The sequence below is a fragment of the Gymnoscopelus braueri genome (genome assembly GCF_963280865.1).
Source record: "Gymnoscopelus braueri genome assembly, chromosome: 18".
NCBI lineage: Eukaryota > Metazoa > Chordata > Actinopteri > Myctophiformes > Myctophidae > Gymnoscopelus > Gymnoscopelus braueri.
Window position 1 is genome coordinate 5,710,979 of NC_137618.1, and position 23,442 is coordinate 5,734,420.

Sequence of the window (23,442 nt, forward strand, 5' to 3'; positions counted from 1 at the left end):
TGATATTTTTCAACCCTAAAACCTGATCATAAGGTATTGTTATTATGTAAGGATTTTTTTCAACAACAAAAAAGTGTACAGAAATTGTTAAAATTATGTTTTTATGTGGACACGCCTCCAGTTCATTAAGTATACCTGGTTCTCACCTTAGCACCTCCTCCACCACCTTAGCACCACCCACCTGTCCTTGTCCCTCCTCCTCCTCATGCCCACACCTGTTGTGTTATGATAATGAGGGGGAGGGTATGGCTTTGTGATGTCACTAAAGCGCTGTTTCTCTATTGGCACGTTTGACCCTCAAGGTTTCAGCCTCCAGGAAGAAACTCCAAATAGTCAGAGAAGACATAAAACACCATAAAAACACCACCAGGGGGCTTAATGAAGTTCTATCAACCTCATAGACACATGAAAAACAGAAAAAGTCCAAAACCATGGCACCACCTCTTTAAAGGTGGTTATAAGTTATATGTTTTGTTAAAATAATTGTTGAACCATATTCCAATTGCGTAGTGAGGTAATTGCAGTATGGTTTTTGCACCTATATATTAGTGTGGTTTCCTTAAAGACCATAGTTATGGTACTTGTTTGTTATTATTATTAGATTCCAAATTTCATGGGAGGGGCCTATTTTACAAGCAAATGGAAAAACTTGTCAAGTATCGCTAACCAGATGATAATGGCCAACGTGCACGGCGCTGTGCTGTGCAGCACTGCTGACGTTGCATACTGTAAGTGTAAATACTACGCTGCACTCCCTTGAAGACTAGTCAAAATGATATGCTGGCTCCAGGACGGTGTTGCCATGTCTGCTTATTATAAGCGACTTTGGGCTTGTTTTTCTTTAATGTCGCTTGTAAATATTGGTAGTTGCGGGTTGTGGTTTTTTGGGCTTGTTTCTAAAGTGTAGTTGCTTATTTGGACTTGTTTCCTAATGTTGTTTATAAACCAGTGGTTCTTAAACATTTTCATAGCAAGGATCCCCAGATTAATATGTATTTGTCCGCAGACCCCCCATCTGAAATTATTTTGTGCCAGGGACCCCCAGACAAGATTGTAGTTGTTAAAATGTTTCAAACATATTTGATAATTACCTGGGTGGGGATAGCCGATCTACAAGCTCACAACGTGTCACATCGTCTGTCTGTCAGGCAGACAGACATATCTCTGTCTGAGCTTGTAGATCGGCTATGTTCAAATAGCCGTAGCCTTGTCACTTCTGTTGGTCTTGTTTTCATAGACCTAGTTGCTTATTTCTCACGCAAAATCTGGCAACGTTTCTCCAGGAACACATGCTTCTGTTCTGTGCACACCACACACACTGTCTCAAGGTAAACAAGGTTCTTTGAGGAGAACAGTCCTTGGAAAAACTAGTCCAGAGGCCCTGGAGGGGATTAGTCATGTAAAACTGTAATCATGAATTAATCCTGTAAAACTGTAGTCAAGACATTATGTTGGTTTTAACATTGAATAGGAAGCAGCTGCTTCCTATTCTTTACTAAGAAGTGTAACTGCAGTCTGAACAGTAACAGGACATTAGATAATGAGGTTATGGAACAGAGTGATTCTAAAGTTGTTTTTACCATGATTAGATATATCTAGACAGTGCCGCACACTTTTTGTCCAGGCTAATATGCTGCTTGTCAGGTTCAGTGTGTGTTCAGGTCCTGTCAAGTGTGTACTTTTTAAAGCATTTTGCACTCCCATGTATACAGCCTTCTTGTGGTGCATATACAAGAAAGGTAGCATGCAGAGGCTTAAAGTGGCATACAATGATGCCCTGAGGATACTACTTAAGGTCCCTAGATGGCATAGTGCCAGTCTCTTGTTTGTAACTTGTAGAATCCACACTTGTGAGGCTCTCTTAAGGCACTCCATGTATGGATTCATGTCTCGCCTGGATGAGTCCAGGAACAGTATTATTGAGGATTTAGTCAATCCTGGGAAGAGCTGTCTCCGGTACTCGTCCAGACTGCGTAAACACTGGAGAGTCAGCCTCTATGTATGATTTTTAACGGTTTAATTTTATTTGATGTGTTTTGTTTATTATTTGCATGTACTCTACGGACCCCCTGAGTGTCTGGAATAAAGTTTGAATTGAATTGAATGTCCTAAGTGCTGTTTAAATCCTCAGGAAAATCAATCTCTGACCAATACATGTACATGACAAGTATTTTTCTTCACCTCAAAACATCCCTAAAGTTTTTTGCATTACCTTTTACTTTGCCCTATGTTTACCATTTAGTATTCCATATTCTATGAATTATGTATAAGATTGATGCTTCAGAACAAAGGGTAATGCAAAACCCAGAGTGTAGAAGTGAGAGTAACGTCACGCTTTGATCTCGCCGCAAAGCGGGCTGCTATGGGCTACAGTTCCAAAAATTGGAACTATCTCATTGAGATAGACAGAGCACTTCCTCATTCCATTCTTACAATGGGAGTCAACGCTAGTGTCATAACTCTCTTATACGGCTCTATGCAAACCAAACAAACTACGACCACAACAACAAGGCAATTCCTTTGTGATGCCAACCGGCACGGTGGTGTCAGGTTACAGGGGAGCGCTGGTGCAACTGTCTCTCACGCTGGAATAAAGCCTAGCAATTCCCTAATGCAGTGCAGGGGTTTTTCTATACGGGGAATAACGGTTTTATTCAGTGACTTCAGTGGGTCTGAAAAGGGTCTTATTCATTTAGAAAAGCTTTTAGTTTCTGTCTGACTTTTGTTGATTAGTAGTGAAGTAATTGTTATTTTCTATAGAGGAAAGTTGGCAGTCCACCCCCAATGCTATCTTGATTTGAGACAGTGTAGGAGAGACAGACAGTATGACAGCTGAGAGGGAGACAGTGTAGGAGAGACAGACAGTAGGACAGCTGAGAGGGAGACAGTGTAGGAGAGACAGACAGTAGGACAGCTGAGAGGGAGACAGTGTAGGAGAGACAGACAGTAGGACAGCTGAGAGGGAGACGGTGTAGGAGAGACAGACAGTAGGACAGCTGAGAGGGAGACAGTGTAGGAGAGACAGACAGTAGGACAGCTGAGAGGGAGACAGTGTAGGAGAGACAGACAGTATGACAGCTGAGAGGGAGACAGTGTAGGAGAGACAGACAGTAGGACAGCTGAGAGGGAGACAGTGTAGGAGAGACATACAGTAGGAAAGCAGAGAGGGAGACAGTGTAGGAGAGACATACAGTAGGAAAGCAGAGAGGGAGACAGTGTAGGAGAGACAGACAGTAGGACAGCTGAGAGCGATACAGTGTAGGAGAGACTTTCCTCCTTCTGCTCTTTTCCCTCCTCCTCCTCCTCATTATGCTCTTTCACAGAAGAACACACATGTCGGGGCACAGACGAGTGGAAAAAAACGGTTTTGTTTATTTGTTTTCCCCACGTTGGTGAAGCGAGAGAGAGACGGAAAGAAAGAACATAAACGGATGGTGAGCGAGGAAGAGGGGGGAGAGAGAGAGAGAGAGAGAGAGAGAGGGAGAGAGAAGACGGACACTTTGTTTTGGAAACTTCTGACAAGAGTGAGTAAGAAAATATCTTTCAAATCTAAAACTAAGAAACTAAGCCATTCACATAAAGTAGTAATAGTTGTAGTAACTGGAAAAGTGCGCTCCTCAGAGCGCAGAACTCCACCAGGTCTGGTTTTCATGGGGTGCAGCTGTCAGGACACAATTAAGCTGCGGGGGGAAGTTTGTACGACAGATGATGCAGCTGTTTACTTTTGTTGCGCTCCCTACCTACAAAGAGACAGAACAACAAATATGCTGTGTATTTTTTTATCTGGCCCGTGTGAACGCACCATCAGCAAGAGAACTCAGATGAGGCTGATCTTGGTTGTAAATATTGTTTGACTCACCACCACACAAATGAATTAGTCAACTTGAAAGGAGAATACGTGGAAATATCTGCTAGATGAATCAGTCAGGAATTATGTTTCCTGTCCCGTCCCCCTCTCTCTCTCTCTCTCTGTGTGTGTGTGTGTGTGTGTGTGTGTGTGTGTGTGTGTGTGTGTGTGTGTGTGTGTGTGTGTGTGTGTGTGTGTGTGTGTGTGTGTGTGTGTGTGTGTGTGTGTGTGTGTGTGTGTGTGTGTGTGTGTGTGTGTGTGTGTGTGTGTGTGTGTGTGTGTGTGTGTGTGTGTGTGTGTGTGTGGACGCGCGTCTGGCAGTAATCAAAACCTCAGGAATCTCCTCTTTGGAACTTCACGATGAGAGAAAACTTGACTCACGAGTCTGTCAAAAAAAACTAGAGCCTAAAGACAGTCTCCCTGCATTCGTTGTGAGAACTGGAAACTTTAAGAGAGAAAACAAAACAACTGCATTACACATCCGTGGCAAAGCTCTTGCACAGTTCTCTGTGGTTGCAAACATGTTGCCTACTCTGACTGGGTTGCTGTCAGTCTGTCTGCCTGCCTGTCTCTCTCTCTCCCTCCCTCCCTCTCTCTGTCTGAGGCTAGTGGCACAGCAACATTACAAGGGGTGTGTCTGTGGCCTTGGGGAGTGGCATTGGAACGGCAGCAGCATTTAACACTTTGTGTACTCTTGTTTACAAACTACGCATTGGACACAAAAAATAACCTGTGTTCCAATGGATCCAATGGTAGTTACTATTTAGTCACAAGCTCTTTTCATTTGTTTCACTTTTCATTGGTTCAATATTTATAAAACTCACAGACACACTTAATCATTTTAACTTTAACTTTCAAAATCTTTCGAAAGTTGCATAATTAGCCGATCTACAAGCTCACAATATGTTGCGATGCGACCCGTTGTGAGCTTGTAGATCAGCCACTTTTGTGCGACAGTCATATGGCGAGGTAGGACATTAATTTACAACAGAAAAACAGTTATGTGGAGATATGGGGTTTCCACCCGTCAGCAACCATATGTAGGGTGTTTCCAGTTTGCCTCCCAGTGTGGTTTAAAATGCTTTGATCGAGTACTATGCTCTGTCATTTAATATACTCAGAGCAGAGCATGTTAGTGGAGCTGAGCGGCTGGTAAATGCCACGTTCCACGCTCCAAGGAGGCTGTTGACGTGTCCGCTATACGACAACAGGTTGTTTTTGCTGTGTGTCTGAAACACTGTCTTTTGGCACAAATGCGTCAGTATAGAGAGCCTAGGTGGACAGCAACTATGATGCTGCTTTTTTAAGACGGACAATATTAAATCCTGTGGGTTAATGATTAATCACCAGGTTCGAGAGAGCTAGGGGGGACTCACAAAGCAGGTGTGGTTCAGCCAAAACCAGTTGCTATATAAACATAACTGACACAAGGAATTTATAAACTATGTGGATGACGGAGAGATTTAAATTAAAATATTAACCCGCTCCCCGCTACGTTGAAAATCGTCCCGCTCCACTCCAGCTCCACTCCACTCACATGCTCTGACTCAAAGCTAGGGGGCCTGTCTGGGCCTGTCTGGCAAATGTGCCAACTTAGCAAAAACAGGCAAAGTAGAAAAGCACCTGGAGCCCAGACGGGCCCAATGGGATTTGTTTGCCTCGGGTCCAAATATTCTCCAGAATTGCCGCTGTTCACTTGAGGTTTTGCTGTCCTTTCTGGTTGCCTTAGGCCCCTGCACCTTCTGTATGCTGGTTGTTGATGGCACGGGTGCATTTCTCCTTTCCGACATGTCGCCTTTCCGACGTTGACGAACCCTATACCTAACCCTAACCCTAACCATAACCGCACGCGGAAGCCACTAGTCGGAGTGGTGAGATGTCGGAATGGAAGGAGCACCCCTGATGGCACATGGCAGGTCACTACAGTAAGGCCTGATGTGCACATGCTTTAAACCCTTGCTCCTGTCGTTAATTGGTATAATAAAAACTCTTACCTTACATTAGAAGATATAGGCTTTGCTTTGTAATGATCATGTAGTCCAGAATGTTCACTTGTGTCAAAATGGCTCCCTGAAAGTGATGCGACTACCTCAACTTGCTATGTGCAGACACATAGCAAGTTGAGGTAGTCGCATCACTAGGGTTGGGTATCGTTTTGGTTTGATCCGAGATCCGAGAACTCAGATGAGTCCCCACCACACAAATGAATTAGTCAAGTTGAAAGGAGAATACGTGGAAATATCTGCTAGATGAATCAGTCAGGAATTAGGTGTGTGGTGTGTGGTGTGTGGTGTGTGGTGTGTGGTGGGCTGGTGCTGTGATATTTCTTTGTTAAAATAATTCCTATAGAATTTTCAGTAAGATTGTCTATTATTATACTACTGACTTACCCCTCCCCCATCTCTCGCTCTCTCGCTCTCTCGCTCTCTCGCTCTGTCTGTCTGTCTGTGTCTCTCTCTCTCTCTCTCTCTCTCTCCCTGTGATCGTGATGATTTCACCACTGAACTATGTACACTAGAGAATCTTGTATCTCCATTCTGTTCCATGTGTACACTCTCAGAGTTACAGACCTGTAAGGGTCCATTTGGTTCCATTTGTACACTCTCAGAGTTACAGACCTGTAAGGGTCCATTTGGTTCCATTTGTACACTCTCAGAGTTACAGACCTGTAAGGGTCCATTTGGTTCCATTTGTACACTCTCAGAGTTACAGACCTGTAAGGGTCCATTTGGTTCCATTTGTACACTCTCAGAGTTACAGACCTGTAAGGGTCCATTTGGTTCCATGTGTACACTCTCAGAGTTACAGACCTGTAAGGGTCCATTTGGTTCCATTTGTACACTCTCAGAGTTACAGACCTGTAAGGGTCCATTTGGTTCCATTTGTACACTCTCAGAGTTACAGACCTGTAAGGGTCCATTTGGTTCCATTTGTACACTCTCAGAGTTACAGACCTGTAAGGGTCCATTTGGTTCCATTTGTACACTCTCAGAGTTACAGACCTGTAAGGGTCCATTTGGTTCCATTTGTACACTCTCAGAGTTACAGACCTGTAAGGGTCCATTTGGTTCCATTTGTACACTCTCAGAGTTACAGACCTGTAAGGGTCCATTTGGTTCCATGTGTACACTCTCAAAGTTACAGACCTGTAAGGGTCCATTTGGTTCAATTTGAACACTCTGAGTTGCAGACCTGGCTATAAGGGTCCATTTGGTTCCATTTGAACACTCTCAGAGTTACAGACCCGTAAGCAGGCACGTGCACACATAGACATCAAAGGGGGCTTGAGCCCCTGCCCTTTTACCAATCTCAAAGCTCACAAAGCTTGGAGATCGGCTATTTTCTGTATTTTCACCAAAAGTGCCCTTTTGGAAACTTCAGCCCCTGCCCCTCTAACATTCTCTGCACGTCCCTGCCCGTAAGGGTCCATTTGGTTCCATTTGAACACTCTGAGTTACAGACCCATAAGGGTCCATTTGGTTCCATGTGTACACTCTCAGAGTTACAGACCTGTAAGGGTCCATTTGGTTCCATGTGTACACTCTGAGTTACAGACCTGCAAGGGTCCATTTGGTTCCATTTGTACACTCAGAGTTACAGACCTGTAAGGGTCCATTTGGTTCCATTTGTACACTCTCAAAGTTACAGACCTGTAAGGGTCCATTTGGTTCCATTTGTACTCTCTACAGATTTCTGGGCACAGGGCGCAGTGCAGTAAATACAATAATATCTGTCTGCCGGACATATTTTATGTTCTGCACAAAAAGTATATTATACAGAGAAGGTGGGGTGCTGAGAGTCTTCCCACCCTGGAGAATAGACTTTCAACAACACAAAACAGCCTTTGTTTCAGTGAATAGCGAAGTAGGGCAGGGCAGTGGAATTCTTTGTCTATAAGCAGAGCCGAGCGCCTGGCAGAGCATTAGAGAGAACCAAGGTTAGGTCTCTACTAGGTTGGGGGCTTAGCCCCCCAGGCAAGGGGGGCCAACACAGGAAAAAAAAGAAAAAGGTTTAATTAATCTGCCGGTTTTTTTGTTTTTTGTTATGGTAGTTTCACACTTATTGAAAGTCACTCAGTCTAATCAGCAGCTTGTTGATGTCACTGTTCACTGTTCAGATTATGATGCATTAGTCATAACTCCACTGAAATATATAAACTGGTTTGTAATGATAAACTATTACAATTATTTTACATCTGCTCACCAATTCTTTACTCCTGGCTCCTCAGTTTTCTCCTCTCTCCAATAACCATAACAAATGTAAAAGCTCCAGAAATAGTGCAAAAACGTTCTTAATAACCAAATCTGTTCTTACTAGGGTGTGCTGAATGAGGAATCCCACTTGATCTTAAATTAGACGACAGTTAACGCCCCTAAACACAAATAAACAACGCCTGTGGATCCAGTCCGGGTCTTCTTCCCAATTCAAATAGTAATATCAACATTTTTAACCTACTGGATTTTGTGATGTTATATTATTGTCAGAATCGTCTTGGTTTGCATGTGTTTGTGTGCTAAAGAGACATTGAAAGCTGTTTCACCATGCAATGTATTTCAATGAGGACACTAAATTGATATTATCACTTGATGAACATGTTGAACTATTGAAGAAATCTCACCAAAATGTGGATAATTTCACCCACTCTACCTGTTGTACCGTATGTGATGAAGTTGAATTTTAAATAGATTTTGTTTCATAAATGGAATGCTAGGGTACTCCACTACAATTATTTGAAAACTTTAGTTACTAGTTACTTTGCAGATATAAATTATTACATTATAAAACATATACTGTATACATTATAAAACTCTATATCGCATAATTTTATACGATATAGAGGGGGTCCCTGCTTCATCTCTCTCTCAGCTAGGGGGTCCTTGGCCTGAAAACGTAGAAGACCCCTGTTCTATTGTACAACTGTGACATGTGGCTAAAGTTGTCGATCTACAAGCTCCCAGCATGGTTTTTTTTATTTGAAAATTTTATTGGAGGATAAACCCCTTGAGATGCAGCATCTCGTCTTCCAGGGGGTCCTCAGGCACAACACACAAACACTGACACAAAACAATCACATAACATACAACAACAACAAAACATACACATAAGGGCTCTCACACCATCCCAGACCAGTCTACATCTGTTATGCCATAATAAAAATAATAATAAAAATGAAAAAATAAAATAATAATAAAACAATCAATTATGAAATCAAATTCAACAAGAATACATGGCAACATATGTCATCTCCAGTCCGAAGTCAAAACCCATAACCCCCCAAGCCGACTCCGCGAACCCCGATTGTCTTTCCGTTAAGCCAACTTTATGAATTTAAAAGCAAGAACAGTTAGATTTTAGGGAATCAAGCAGAGATATTTTGAAAACAGAAAATGAAATAATTGATCTAAGTAAAGTGGATAAATTGTTCCAATCAGAAGGTGCTTTAAACTTAAAAGAACGTCTCCCAATTTCTTTGTTTATACCGACAGGTACCTCAAAAACAGGTTGTTGTGTATGTCTTAATGGGTATCTTGAACTGAACGGAACTAAAAGCTCTTTCAAATAAGAAGGATAATTAAAGTAAATACATTTAAAAACAAAAAGCAACCAATGAAAATGTCTCCTATCATGAGGAGATAACCAGTTTAACGTATCATACAGAACACAGTGATGTGTACTGTAAGGACACCGGAGTACAAATCTACATATATTATTGTAAACTACATTTAACGAATGAAGATGTGTCTCAGAGGTGTTCTGATAAATGATGTCACAATAGTCAATGATAGGAAGTAGAAGCTGCTGAACAATATGTTTTCTTATTTGAAAAGTAAAACAGTTTATTGATCTATACATTAATCTGAGACCATTATTTACTTTACTCCTAAGAGAATCGATATGGGGCTTAAAAGAAAATTCCGAATCTAACCAAAGGCCTAAGTATTTGAATGTTTCCACTGTTTTAAGGGGAGAGCCATCTGTAAAAAAAATAGATAATTCAGAGGATGTACGATTAAGAAAATACCGAGTACCAAACACCATGCTGCACGACTTCTGCTTGTTTAATATAAGATTATTATTTAAAAGCCATTTTTGAACCAGATTGAATTCCGTTTGCAAGGAGCTTTGAATTTTGGATATATCACAATCAGATGTATAAATAGCTGTGTCATCAGCATATAACTGTATGGAGCAATTTGTACATATTTTGGGAAGATCATTAATGAAAATGGAAAAAAGTAAAGGACCTAAGATTGATCCTTGTGGTACACCCTTTTCCATCACCAAGAAATCCGATTTAACATCATTAAAAGAAACACACTGACGACGATTATGAAGGTAGGAACTAAACCAAAGTAATGCCTGTCGAGAAAGGCCAAAATCATAAAGTTTATCCAAAAGAAGATAATGATCAACTAAATCAAAAGCCTTAGATAAATCAATAAAAATAGAACCTAATAATTTACTCTTATCTAAGGCGGAGTATACATCATCCGAAAATTTAACAAGAGCAGTAGTAGTGGAGAAATTGGAACGGAAACCTGACTGAAATGGGGATAAAATATTGAGATCATTAATATATTTAGATAATTGATTATAAATGAGCTTTTCAAATATTTTTGCCATTGAACAGATAATAGAAATGGGTCTATAATTATTAACTTCTAAAGGATCACCACCTTTAAAAAGTGGAGTGACCTTTGCACATTTCCAGATTGATGGAAGTTGACAAGTTGATAGGGACAAATTAAATAAATCTGCAAGAGGGAAGATGAGAACTTGAGAAGCTAATTTAATAAACTTGGCCTCTAATCCGTCTGGACCAGAGGCACATCCAATCTTAAGTTCTGAAATAACTTGTGAAATTTCTGTAGGTAATATTCGTCTAAATGAAAATGAACCATTAATAGGACTACTAACATGATTATTTAAATAAGGAGAATCAAAAGAATAAGAATTACTAACAGAGGAAAAAAAACGATTAAACACATCAGAGATAAGAGCAGGGTCATGGACAACTTCATCATTTACACGAATCTGAGGAACAGAGTTTTTCTTTGGTTTAAGAATACTATTCAATTTATTCCAAAACTGTTTGGGATTTTTGAAATCTTGAGAAAGTCCATTCCTATGAAAATCAGCCTTGGCATTTCTAGTCTGAGTCTTACAAATATTTCTCAAATGTTTATAAGAGTCCCAGTCAACTGGGTCCCTAGTAGATCTGTATTTTGCCCAAGCCGTATCTCTACGTTTAAAGAGACCTATGAGATCTGAGTTGATCCATGGTAAATGTCTACCTTTAACTCTTACTATTTTCCAAGGAGCGTGTTTATCAATAACTCTGACAAATTCATCTAAAAGAAAGTTCGACGCATCCTCAACAAAAGGAATCAACTGAAACCTATTCCAGTCCACTGAAACAACATCCTGAATAAAATTATCTGTATTTATGTTTCTACACTGTCTCATATTTATATATTTTGGAGGAAGACGGGGAATTCTTATCTTCCAAACACAAAATATTCCAGAATGGTCACTAAAACAATCGGAGAGGACCCCTGATTTAACAATCCTATCTGGATGTGAAACAAATATTAAATCTAATAGTGTTGATGTTGTTTCAGTAACTCTGGTCGGCTCAGTGATAAGTTGAGTTAAGTTTATGTTGTCAAATAATTTCTTCTCATTTGAAGAGAAACGAGGAAGCCAGTTCCAATTAAAGTCCCCTAAAAAGATTAATTCCAAGGGACAATTTAGAGAGTTGATTGTGGACAGTATAGATCTAATAGTTTCCACAGGAGCCGATGGGGGCCTATAAAAATTACCTATGATCAACTGCTTGTTTTGATGAAAAATTAACTTAACAAAAAGACAATCAAAATTCACAGAATCAACCCGGGGAACCACAAGTTCCGACCCCAGACTAGAAATGACATATGTTGCCACACCACCTCCTGCTCTATCTCTATCTGTTCTATACAAAACATAGTCATTTATCTGGATTTCTTCATCAGATATAATACTACTTAACATAGTTTCTGAAAGAGTGATAACATTAGGCTTATATGTAGCTGCCCAGACTCTCAACTCGTCAATCTTTGGAATAACGCTTCTGATATTAAAATGGATAATTTTTAAACCTTTAACTGTATTCATGTTTTAAATCAGAAAAATAATAATAATAACAATTGCATGCAGACATAGCTGGTCAGGTGGAGGGATGAACAATGGAGAGAGCCACACAAAAACACTACACTCAAATACACATCTACAAGGACAAAAGACAAACACAAATCTAACAAAACAACGAATAAACAAAATGTCTTCATCCCCAAATGACGAAGACTGCAGATTAATACACTGCTGAAGGAACAGTGCATTATGAACAAAGACCTACCTCTCATATTATGGAGAGGCTCCTAAGTTCTTTTACATGTACGTCTAAACTTATGAACTTAAACCTTAAGGTAGCAGATGCAGGTAAGTAGGTGAGTGACAGAAGGGATCCAATTATGGCCCCTGCTGCACAATAACAATTAAAGTTGAACCTCTGGTGCCCTCTTGGGATAATAATAGAAAAACAAGATTCAACCTCTAGCATCCTAATTAGGTTACAAAGGTAGTTGTAACTGAGGTAGAAAATAATGAAAATAATGAAAAAAGAATGAAAAAGATGTAATTGTGACCACCAGGAAAAAAGTTTAGTTCAATTTATTTCATTAAATGTAATACTTTGTGCAAGCAGTAATCTCCCTCAATAAACAAACGGATTGAAAGAAACTCCTACTAAAGGCACATACAAACTCTCCCATATTGACAGAAAGGTTCTAGTTATGGTCCCTACTGCTCCTTAACAAACAACTCTCTAAATAAGCCAATTTATAGCTTCCCATAACTATATGTGACAAAGTAGAAAATTAATTTCAGTGGGAGAGAGAAAGCGAGAGGAGAAAGAGAGAGAGAGAGAGAGGGAAAAAAGAAAGAAAAAAAAAAAAAAAAAGAAAAAAAAAGAGAAGTCATGAATCAGAGAAAGACAAACAAAAAGTTATGGCCTGGCTCTAGTTGTGAACCGAAACGAAAAAATAAATAAAAAGCACGACTGAGCACTGTGACCATGTATGTGCGAGTCGTGGGTGCGCGTTTGTACAAGCACGCGCTATACAGTCAATCAACGTCCATATGTAAATTGTAATTGTGTGAATATGTATGTATGTGTGTGTGTGTGTGTGTGCGTGCGTGTGTGAACCCATATTCAATAGGCAATGGCATAACTTGCGTGGGTAAGTTCAGCAGGGAGTCAGTACAGATAAGCAGATGGGGGCTCTGTGTGTGTGCGTGTGCGTGTGCGCGCGCGCGCGTCTCACTCTGTCTATGTCCGTAGTACTGGACTGTTCTGTAACCATGCATGTGTGTGCGCACTGTGCGTAAAGCTGCACTCCAAAGTGGCCACAGGCCACGGTTTAATCCTCACCAGCAGAGAAGAGTGAATCGTAGAATTTCTGGGCTTCCTCCGGGCAATCGAACACGCTCCTTCGTCCCTCATGGACCACCCGTAGGCTGCCGTTGTCTTGCGTAGATATCTTGACATTCTTTTTCCAAAAGGAGTGCTTCACCTCGGCAAATGAGGCTCGCTTTTTAGCGACGCTGGCTGGCAGATCGGGGAAGAGTAATATAATATTCTCACGGAACTTGTTTTGATCTCTTCTGCGCCTCAGGGCACGCTCTTTATCCTGGAGATAATGAAATCTCACGATGAAGACCCGTGGCTTGGATCCAGACGCTGTATTGCGGGGAGGTCCTATGCGGTGAGCTGCGTCCAAGGTCGGGGGGGTGGTGAAGCAATCTCCCAAGGCCTCCACAAAGAAGTCGGCCATGAACTTGACCGGGTCTGAACCCTCCGTTTGTTCCGGGATACCGACGACCCTCACATTGAAGCGTCTACCGCGCCGTTCCATGTCTAATAATTTAGACTTCATTTGTTCATTGTCTGACTGTAGTAGAGAACATGATACCTCTAGCGCCGTAATACGGTCACTATGATCAGACAATGTAGTCTCCATATCAGTCAGCTTAACGGCGTGGGAGGCCGTGGTCTTTTTGATGTCATCCAGCATGGCCGTGATTGGCTTTAGTGCATCATCGAGTGTCTTTTTAAGAGTTGTGATTAAAGTAGCACCCAGTTCCTCAATTAGAACAGTGCGAAGTTTCTCCAACTCGGGTGATAGCACAACGGTAGTTTTGCTGCGGGTAGCCATGGTGCATCCAAAAACACGTGTACAGGATCACAAACTTAGAGTTATACACCCTTTTCTTTTGTTTCTTACTTTTATCTCTTTCCTTTTGTTATCTCTTTCCTTTTGTTAAAACTGAGTGAAAGTTTAAGGTATTTGCCCGGGTTAGTCCATTATATAATAAATAAAGCTTAGGAGCGTCTCACGCTGCGTCTTCACTCACATGCTCAACCGGACGTGACGTCCATGTTGATGAGTGCATCTGCAACTGAGGGTGTGGATTGGCAATGTTCACTGCTCAACACCATTGTGTTTTCTCTTATCTCGGTAAGAGTGCTCTGGTCAACTCTTAAAATGTGTTCTTACATAAGAGAAAAGCAAACATATAACACTTTGCTGAATACCAGATAAGAACCCAGAAACTAGAAAAAGTGATCTTCGGAGCACAGGTTTCCGCCAGGTATGGTACGCTGTTGTGCGTGCAAAGTTTCATGCCGATCGGTCCAACTATAGGTAAAAACGTGAATCGGCCTGTCATAGTGCCACCATGAGGGCTGATTCGAAAAAATATAGGGAGGCAATTCTTCCTTGGCCTAGGAGGCAATCGCATGCTGATCGATGACGATGATTTGAGGCATTTTGCTCAAAACGGACCACTCCTGCAAACTTTGGTAGCCAATCTTAGCCAATCAGGATGGAATATGAAAAACCGGACCGATCCGTCTTGATCACATGACTATAGAGATAATGTGTACCGATTTGCGTGATGTTTGGACAACATCTGTAGGAGTAATATAAAAATGAATGTTTTGCAAACATTCTGGTGGCGCTATAACAGGCTGATGTGAAACATTTGGGTCAGAGGTTCTACTCTGGCATCCAGGGAGTGTGTGTGCACAGTTTCACGTTGGTCAGGCCAACGGTGTCAGAGATCAGCTGTTCACAGTATTAGTCAGCTATCTAACACTAGAAGTTGCACATCGTCACTATGTCGGTCAGAAACCTTTTATCTCCATAATATATGTTTTTTTGTGTTATTTTACTCATTGTCTTATGTCAGTGTTGCGACGTGACACATTGTTAGCTTGTGGATCTGCTACTTTCGCTATTTTTATTTAATTTAAAAAGGAGTTATTAAAAAAATAAGTAATAGTCTTGGACATGCAAGGTTTCCGTCCGGCAACGACCAGTTTGAGCCGGTCGAGAGTCTGCCTTGTGGTAATTTCAGAACACACACACACACACACACACACACACACACACACACACACACACACACACACACACAGTGATAAAGGGTTTCTTTATCTGCTGTACACACAGGGCAGACTCTGCTGTTTCCAGTCACATGACTTCTGGGGAAGTTGGAAGTTAAGTTTTCTTTAGCGTGTGGATTATTTTTAGTCCTTTTTCATTTATGAGCATTGAAGTACATGTAAAAAAAATGAAATAAACAGTTTTACAATAAGATAATATTCATCATAAAAATGTCTCTTTTGAAACTGTTGTTGCAGTCAACATCTTAAAACTGCAATCCATATATGTTAATATAATCATCCTCCATATATATATATATATATAGGGAATACAGAATGAGACACATTTTTATTTTACAATTAAAAAAAATAATATTAATCCTACATATTTTGTCCAAACATCACGGCAATCGGTACATATTATCTCTATAGTCATGATGCAATCAGGACCGATCTGTCCGATTTTTCACATTTCATCCTTATTGGTTAAGATTGGCCTACATAGTTTGCAGGAGTGGCCCGTTTTGAACAAAATGCCTCAAATCATGAACGCAGTGTCCGATTGCCATTAAACTTTGCACACACTTTACCACCAGGCAAATGAATAAATGCCACTCTACATTTTTTTAATCTGCCTCATGGTGGCGCTATAACAGTTTTCCGCCATGTTGTGTTTTCTTTGCAAAACACAGTTTTTGCTACTATTCCTACCTTTTGTCCAAACCTCATCCAAATTGGTACACATTATCTCTGTAGTCATGTGATGTGAAGGAAGAACCTCCATCCCAATACTGTATTTCAAATCTAGTCATGGTGGTGCTACAACAGCCCACTTCATGTTTTGGCCTACAACTCTTGAATTGATTGATAGGCCGTGTTTGTGCCAGATTACATTTTATGTTGTAGTGCGTTTTCTTCAAAACACACTTTTTGCTACTCACCCTACAGATTTTGTCCAAAACTCACACAAATCAGTACACTATCTCATGTGTTTAACTAGGGTTTAAGTTATATTGTGATACCTACTTATTTTACCCAAATCAAATCATTCCAAATATTTTATCTTATTGATTGCAGTTTTAATCGGGTGTCAGCTAGTAGATGTATTTTATTTTCCTTTTTTTTTCTAAACATATTTATATATATATATATATATATATATATATATATATATATATATATATATATATATATATATATATATATATATATATATATATATATATATGTGTGTTTGATTGCAGTTTTATATATATATATAAAATAAATAGTAGATCTACTAGATCGTCATGGTGTATTATGATTTTTTCTTTTTGCCATGCAACACTATTGTATTAGCCTGGTCCCAGACGAATCTGCCATTGAAAAAGAAAAACGAAATTGCCCGTGGCTACGCAGTGATATTAGTCTGGCCATGCCAGGCTGTAAATAACCTAACACAACAAGACAAAGGTGGTGAATCTCTGTTTTAGAACCAATTTAGTTGTTTTAATGATATGATTTCAGTTAATCTGTTGCCATACCGTATCAGCCTATAGGAAGATGCTTGCGGTAGCTATAAAGACCTGTGACTGTGACACTGTTGCTGGGCTGTTCTGATGCTACGGGAGAGTTGCTCTTCTGGGGGCATGCTGTCTGATGTCTGACAGACCACCATGTGCCACAGACAACATTCACCAACATACCTTGCAGTTCTCTTTATATCAATTCGCAGTTTTCGCACTGACGCTGTCAAACCATAGTTCCCACTCACGACTGTACTTAGGCGTGCATTTTCTCTTCAGTTGTGGACGTGAGGTGTGGAGTTAGTATCAGGGGTAATCGTTCCAAATACCCAGTCAAGTCACTCAGCGCTGACCTTCTTAATGCAAGGAAACCCAACAGTGCAGGGCAGCACGCCGCAGCAGGCACAGACAGGAAATGGCAGAGACAAAGGCAGGGCTGGTCTGGGTCCTATACGACAAATTAGCTGTCCTTCCTGTGATTTGTTTTGTTCATTGTTGTTAAATTCAGTGATGACGATGTGTGACGGACACATGGGGGATGTTTATGAAAATACACAACAAATTGCGGCCCATATTGGTTCATGACCATGATTGGTCGACCACGATCGATTAGGAATACATCGATCCTGGAACTCACATCTACACTGATTTACACAGCAACCAGCGAAGCTTATTTGTTCGTTTTGTTTAGAGGAAATGCATGGTCCAGTGATAGATCTGACATTTTGTCTTCTCCAGGTTGACACAAGGGATCCAAACCTTCTGCTGGAGTCCGGAGAGCAGATGAGCTCTTCCTGAGTGGCCGCCCTGCTGCCGGATATCCTGCAGGATTAGTCCAGAGATATGGGATTGTTTGGGTAAAATGATTTGATGTTTTGTTTCCATCGTCATAGCAGTGTTGTTAAAGGGATCCTAGGCAGGATCAGAGATCTGTGTGTGTACACCCCCCCCCCTCTCTCACAGGTATCAAAGTGATTGCTCACAGTCTTTGATTCATTCATTGATTAGATAGAGCACTAACGAGGTTGACACTTTTATGGCCCAATCAATCAACTCAGTGCACAACCCAAGCTGATTTAGATTTACAGGTGTAAAACAGTGACATTTGTTTTTGTGCAAGCAAGCTCATTTTGTTGTTTTCAGAAAAGAAAGAAGGGGCAGAGAGAGGGAGAGTAAGGAGAAAAACAGAAAAGAGAACTTGTCATGTAAAAAAAACTATATATATATATCGAATATATCTACATACATACACCTAGCATAAAAAGCAGCAGGTATGTACATGAGGTTAAACATAAGCAAAGTGTGTAGCAGCACAACAGCAGGTACACACAAGGCAGTCCGCATAAGGCAAAAACTTCACAGATAAAAATCCACATGGTAGATCCACAAGGAATGTAGTCTGCAAAGGGGAACAAAACCACACAATGGAAAAACATACTTGTTTTAATGTTTCCTGCTTAAATAATTGTTGTTGCTCAAAGCGAGTGATGGCTTTTCCTGCTTTGACCAAGTGTGATAGCTGTAGCTGTGTTTTGATCCATTGCTCGTTTTTTAGGTGACTTGACGAAGGTGTATTTGGAACGTGTGTCTCGTCGACTTCATCTCTGCGCTTGCTGGCCACTTGAAACAAGGTACAGTTTAATATAAAAAAGTCTAATATAAATAACACTGCGTCCTGTCTATCTTTTGTTTAATCGTTGTTCAATATCAAAACAAAAGTAAATAACCAAAACATGTTTTTTTCTTCATGTCTTTTAAAATAAAACATGATAATGGGCCTCAATCACTAAGCTGTTCATAAATTCCTCACTATATTAGAGTGTAAAGTGTGGTGTATATAATCCTAAGCAAAGTGTTAACGTGCGGTTCATGAAAGAGGGTGCAGAGCCTTGTTTTGTGTGGATCACAGGTGTATCTCATGATGAATTCCAGCTGTGCGTATATCACAAGCGCAGTCCTGTGTAGATCATTTGCATATCATTTGCATTGCTCCAGGCCCTTTAACTCCATAAAAGGCAACCGAAAATAACCAACGTGGGAAAAAATTGAACAGCCAGAACATCTGTTCTATCTGGAAGCGAGTCCCACGATCGCACAATGGTTCATCTGATCGTTAATAAAGTAATGCTCTCATGTGTAATGAGAATAAGACTTGTTGTAAGCTTGTTAGACTGCCCCAACGCTCCTGATTTCGTGTATAGAGGGGCGGGTGTAAAGAGTCGGCGAGAGACTGCGGCTGATCCCATTGGTTCACCGATCTGTCCGTCAACCCCCGCCCCGTTAACACAACATTACGAGCGACGCCCACTGCACTCTGGTTGGTTGGGAAGTGAAACACTTCCTTATACCGAGTACACCGACGCGCTGGGCCAGGCTTTTATTTTTTAGCAACACTAAACAATAAAAGCCTGGAGATCGAGGCTATAAGCTTGTAGATCTGCTATTTTTGGTACGTGTCGCGACTTGTTGTATAAACTTGTAGATCTGCTATTTTTGGTACGTGTCGTGACTTGTTGTAAGCTTGTAGATCTGCTATTTTTGGTACGTGTCGTGACTTGTTGTAAGCTTGTAGATCTGCTATTTTTGGTACGTGTCGTGACTTGTTGTAAGCTTGTAGATCTGCTATTTTTGCTGTTTGAATCTCGCCCATGACTACCCCATATTACAATGACAAACTAGCACTAAAACTAATAAAAAATAAACTAAAACTAAGCCTTTTCACTAAATAAAAACTTAACTAAACTAGCAACTCCACAAACTAAAAATCTAAAGATTAAGTCAAAATGAAATAAAAATACAAACAAATTATATATTTTTTAACTATAATAACCTTGCTACTGAGAGCCAAACCTCAAATCGAAAAAAAGACAAATAAATGACAGTAGCCGGCATTTCAACAGCTCCAGACACACACTTGTTGTGTAATAGATTGCACATCTTTTTCCTGTTTGTGCAGGCTTAAAGCCACACACACACGCACGCACGCACCGCAAAACATCGTTTTCCTAGGGAGTTGAAGGCACGGGGGGGGGGGGGAGGTCGCCTGCTGAGATGCTCTCAGCAGGAGGAGCAATGTTCTCACTAAATAAGTGTAGAGGAATATCTTGTGGAGTTTCAGCTACTATGCATCCCAGAAATAACTCATTTAGATGTAGGCCTACGTAGGTTTATGGTTTCCCAAGGACTATAGCCGTTTCACTCATGATACAATTTCTCTTTCATAACAGATACATACATGTGCCAGATAATCCCCACACCAAGAGAGTAAAAAAAAAGAAAAAACGTTTCAGTCATTCAGTCCGACTTCACTGTAGCCTACCCTTTTCATAAATGATATTTGTACTTAGGCTGTCGTGAAATTTTATAATAATTAGAGAAATTTAAAGTTTCAAATACAAAAGTAGTAGTAGTAGTTGTGAATTAGCAAACTGGACATTTAGACTGAATGTTTCCTTTATCCTCATCTTGCTCTAATGCACGCAACTGTTTCGCCAAGTTTTATTTTTGTTGTTTCTCATAAGCGTGGATCCGTTCACCGTTGTCCATCAACAACACAGCCGTCTGTGCCTTGACTTCTGTGCCCCCCCCCCGGGGGGGGGGCACAGAAGTCGGAGTGGGGGCGGAGTGGCAGTTGGCAGTTACAGTGGCAGTTACAGTGGCAGTTACAGCCCCACAGGCTATGGGATCTCTAGCCGCTGCCTAGACGTGCCTTTTTAACACACACACACACACACACACACACACACACACACACACACACACACACACACACACACACACAGCCAGAGAACGGCAGGACAGACAGATGCTGCCTGCAAACTTATAAAGGACTGTTTTATGAGGCACTTTGGATATCATCTCCATAGCACTCGCACTCGCACATTGACACGTGCAATGTTTGAATCCAGGTTGTGTTATTAGCTCACACATAGCTTAGCTGAAACAGCGTAAACATCAGCTTCTCATGGCTGTGGGTGACAACGATTCCACGTCAGGTCGTAAATGATAGGGTTGTCACACACCACACCTCACACCAACAGGATTAAATCACTCTCCAAAAGTGCATTTATGCATTTATTATTTATTTGTTTGCCCTATAAGAATAAATTGTTTTTAATTGCAGTATGAAAAGTTAGGCTACACATGTAGTGAACAATTACAAATCAGTCTCTCACTTTAGACTCAGTCTCACACTTTTAATACAATTATATTTTGTGTAGACTTGCTGTTTACTATAAGTAAACTATGGATTTGCTGTATGTGATTACCTTGCTTACTGTAAGCAGTGGTGTAAAGTAACTAAGTACATTTACTCAAGTACCGTAAGTACAATTTTGAGGTATTTGTACTTGAGTATTTCCAATTTCCAATACTTTTACTTCTACTCCACTACATCTGGGATCCACATATTATACTTTTACTCCACTACATTTATTTGAAACCTTTAGTTACTAGTTACTTTGCAGATTTTGATTATTATTTCAAAACATACATTAACCACTTCAGCCCTGTATACATTTCGGCTATTAGAAAATAGCAGATCTACAAGCTCACAATGCGTCGTGATGCGACACATTGTGAGCATGTAGATCTGCTATTTTCAAAAGATGTTTATACATTTGAAAACTTGAAATGGGACATTCTGCATAATGAATACTTTTACTTTAAGTACATTTTGATGCCAATACTTTGTACTTTTACTCAGGTCAATTTTGAATTCCAGATTTTTACTTGTAACGGAGTATTTCTACATTGTAGTTTTGATACTTTTACTTAAGTAAAACATTTTGAGTACTTTCTCCAACAAGTTAGACAACAAGTTAGAACCTGATTTCAATCAAAACCAGCTGTTTTGTGTGCAGGGACCGTCTAAAAAGTACAACACAGAAAAGAGATCCAACCAAAATATCCATGGTTCTGTAAAATAAGTAAACATGTACAGTATAGTGACGGCCTAAATGTCATTCATGAATTTGAAGCTACTGTTAGTGTCTGTGTCTGTTACAGCAAGGGATCCCAAACTTTTCATGCCGCGATCCCCAAAATAATCATATTTGAACTGGGGACCCCCCACCCTGACAAACATTTGTAACTAATTGTAGGCATTACATTTAGTTTGACTCGGTTCCACAGATAAATATTGTGAAAATAGCCAAACTACAAGCTCACAATGCCTCGCACTGCGTGGCGTTGTGAGCTTGTAGATCGGCTATTTTCACAATGTTTGCCTTTCTTATGTAATTATACCATTTTGGTATTAAAAAGGTCTTACAAGTCCTTCAATTGTAACTTTATAAATGTGCTATGTGTCTACCCTGTTTATACTGTATGTTGGTTTGTTTACTGTTGATTGAGAAAACAATGTTCCACATTAAGATAATCATCTGGGGACCCCCCAAAATAATTACAGTACGTATACATTGTTGGTGAGATTATTCACGTCCCCTCTGGATTTTTTTGTATCATGTTCCCTTCCCACGTTGTAATATGGGCTGTGGCCTGAGGCGGGGGGGGGGGGTGGACAGAGGTGTGTGTGTGTGTGTGTGTGTGTGTGTGTGTGTGTGTGTGTGTGTGTGTGTGTGTGTGTGTGTGTGTGTGTGTGTGTGTGTGTGTGTGTGTGTGTGTGTGTGTGTGTGTGTGTGTGTGTGTGATAAGTTACATATCGTCACTGTTTGGCAGAAACCACATATATATTATTTCATCCTTCTTTTTTTATTAATAATTACTTAATAAATTACTTAATACTTTGTATGCCAGTGTCATGAGCTTGTGAGCCTGTAGATCTGCTATTTATTATGCCTTTTATTTTTTATATAAGTAAATATACAAGGACATACAAGGTTTCACTCCACAACAGTCACCTCAGTTAACCTTGTGTCACCAGACCAGACTTCCCACATGGCAGAGCAACGTCTGCTTTACATGGTGAAAGAACCATGACGGTTTAGAACACTCCCTCCTTATCCTGTAATTTATACACACACACACACACACACACACACACACACACACACACACACACACACACACACACACACACACACACACAGTGTTGCCGCTCTACCGAGCTGCAGTTTACAGGAAGTCACATGACTTCCCTTCAGTGAGCTTGGATGGGGTGAAGTTTCCTTTAGGGTGTGGATCCTTTTTTAGTCCTTTTTTGTTTAGGAATGTAGGATTTTACATGTTAAAAAGGTTCAAAACAAACACTTTTAGAATCAATAATTATATCAGAAAATATAATATACATTTTATATAAGTAATATCGCTGGTCTCCCTGCTCTTATTGAGACATGGTGTGGTCTGTTAGGACACCTACTGGTTGATAGAGGTATTGCATCTTGTGTAGAATCAGGATAAAGTTACTGCCAGGTGTAAACCTCACACTGTATGTCCAAAACTGTTCCTTTGCAGGATATAAATTAAAACATTAAAAAAATAACAGATCTACAAGCTGAAAACGTGTTGCGATACGATGCATTTTGAGCTTGTAGATCTGCTATTTTTTTTGTGTGACACTGTAGTGTGATCAAATAGGAATAGGGCATTAACTCAAACTTTTAAAAAAATAAATTTTTGGGTGAAATATAGTTGGTAGAGAGAAA

General features: G+C 40.3%; 1 protein-coding gene across 15 annotated transcripts in view; it reads left to right on the forward strand.

Annotated features, from left to right (window-relative positions):
- The window catches only part of LOC308073544 (NACHT, LRR and PYD domains-containing protein 3-like), an 88,835-nt gene that overhangs the window by 21,095 nt on the left and 44,298 nt on the right, over positions 1-23,442 (forward strand). For 13 of the 15 annotated variants that reach the window (XM_080412482.1, XM_080412486.1, XM_080412495.1 and 10 more), the window contains 2 exons: positions 17,576-17,694; positions 18,393-18,468. The gene's annotated coding sequence lies outside the window, so the exon portion shown is untranslated. Of the gene's footprint in view, positions 1-3,008; positions 3,525-17,575; positions 17,695-18,392; positions 18,469-23,442 lie in introns of those variants that run through there. The other 2 variants (XM_080412491.1, XM_080412493.1) reach the window with 2 other exon arrangements.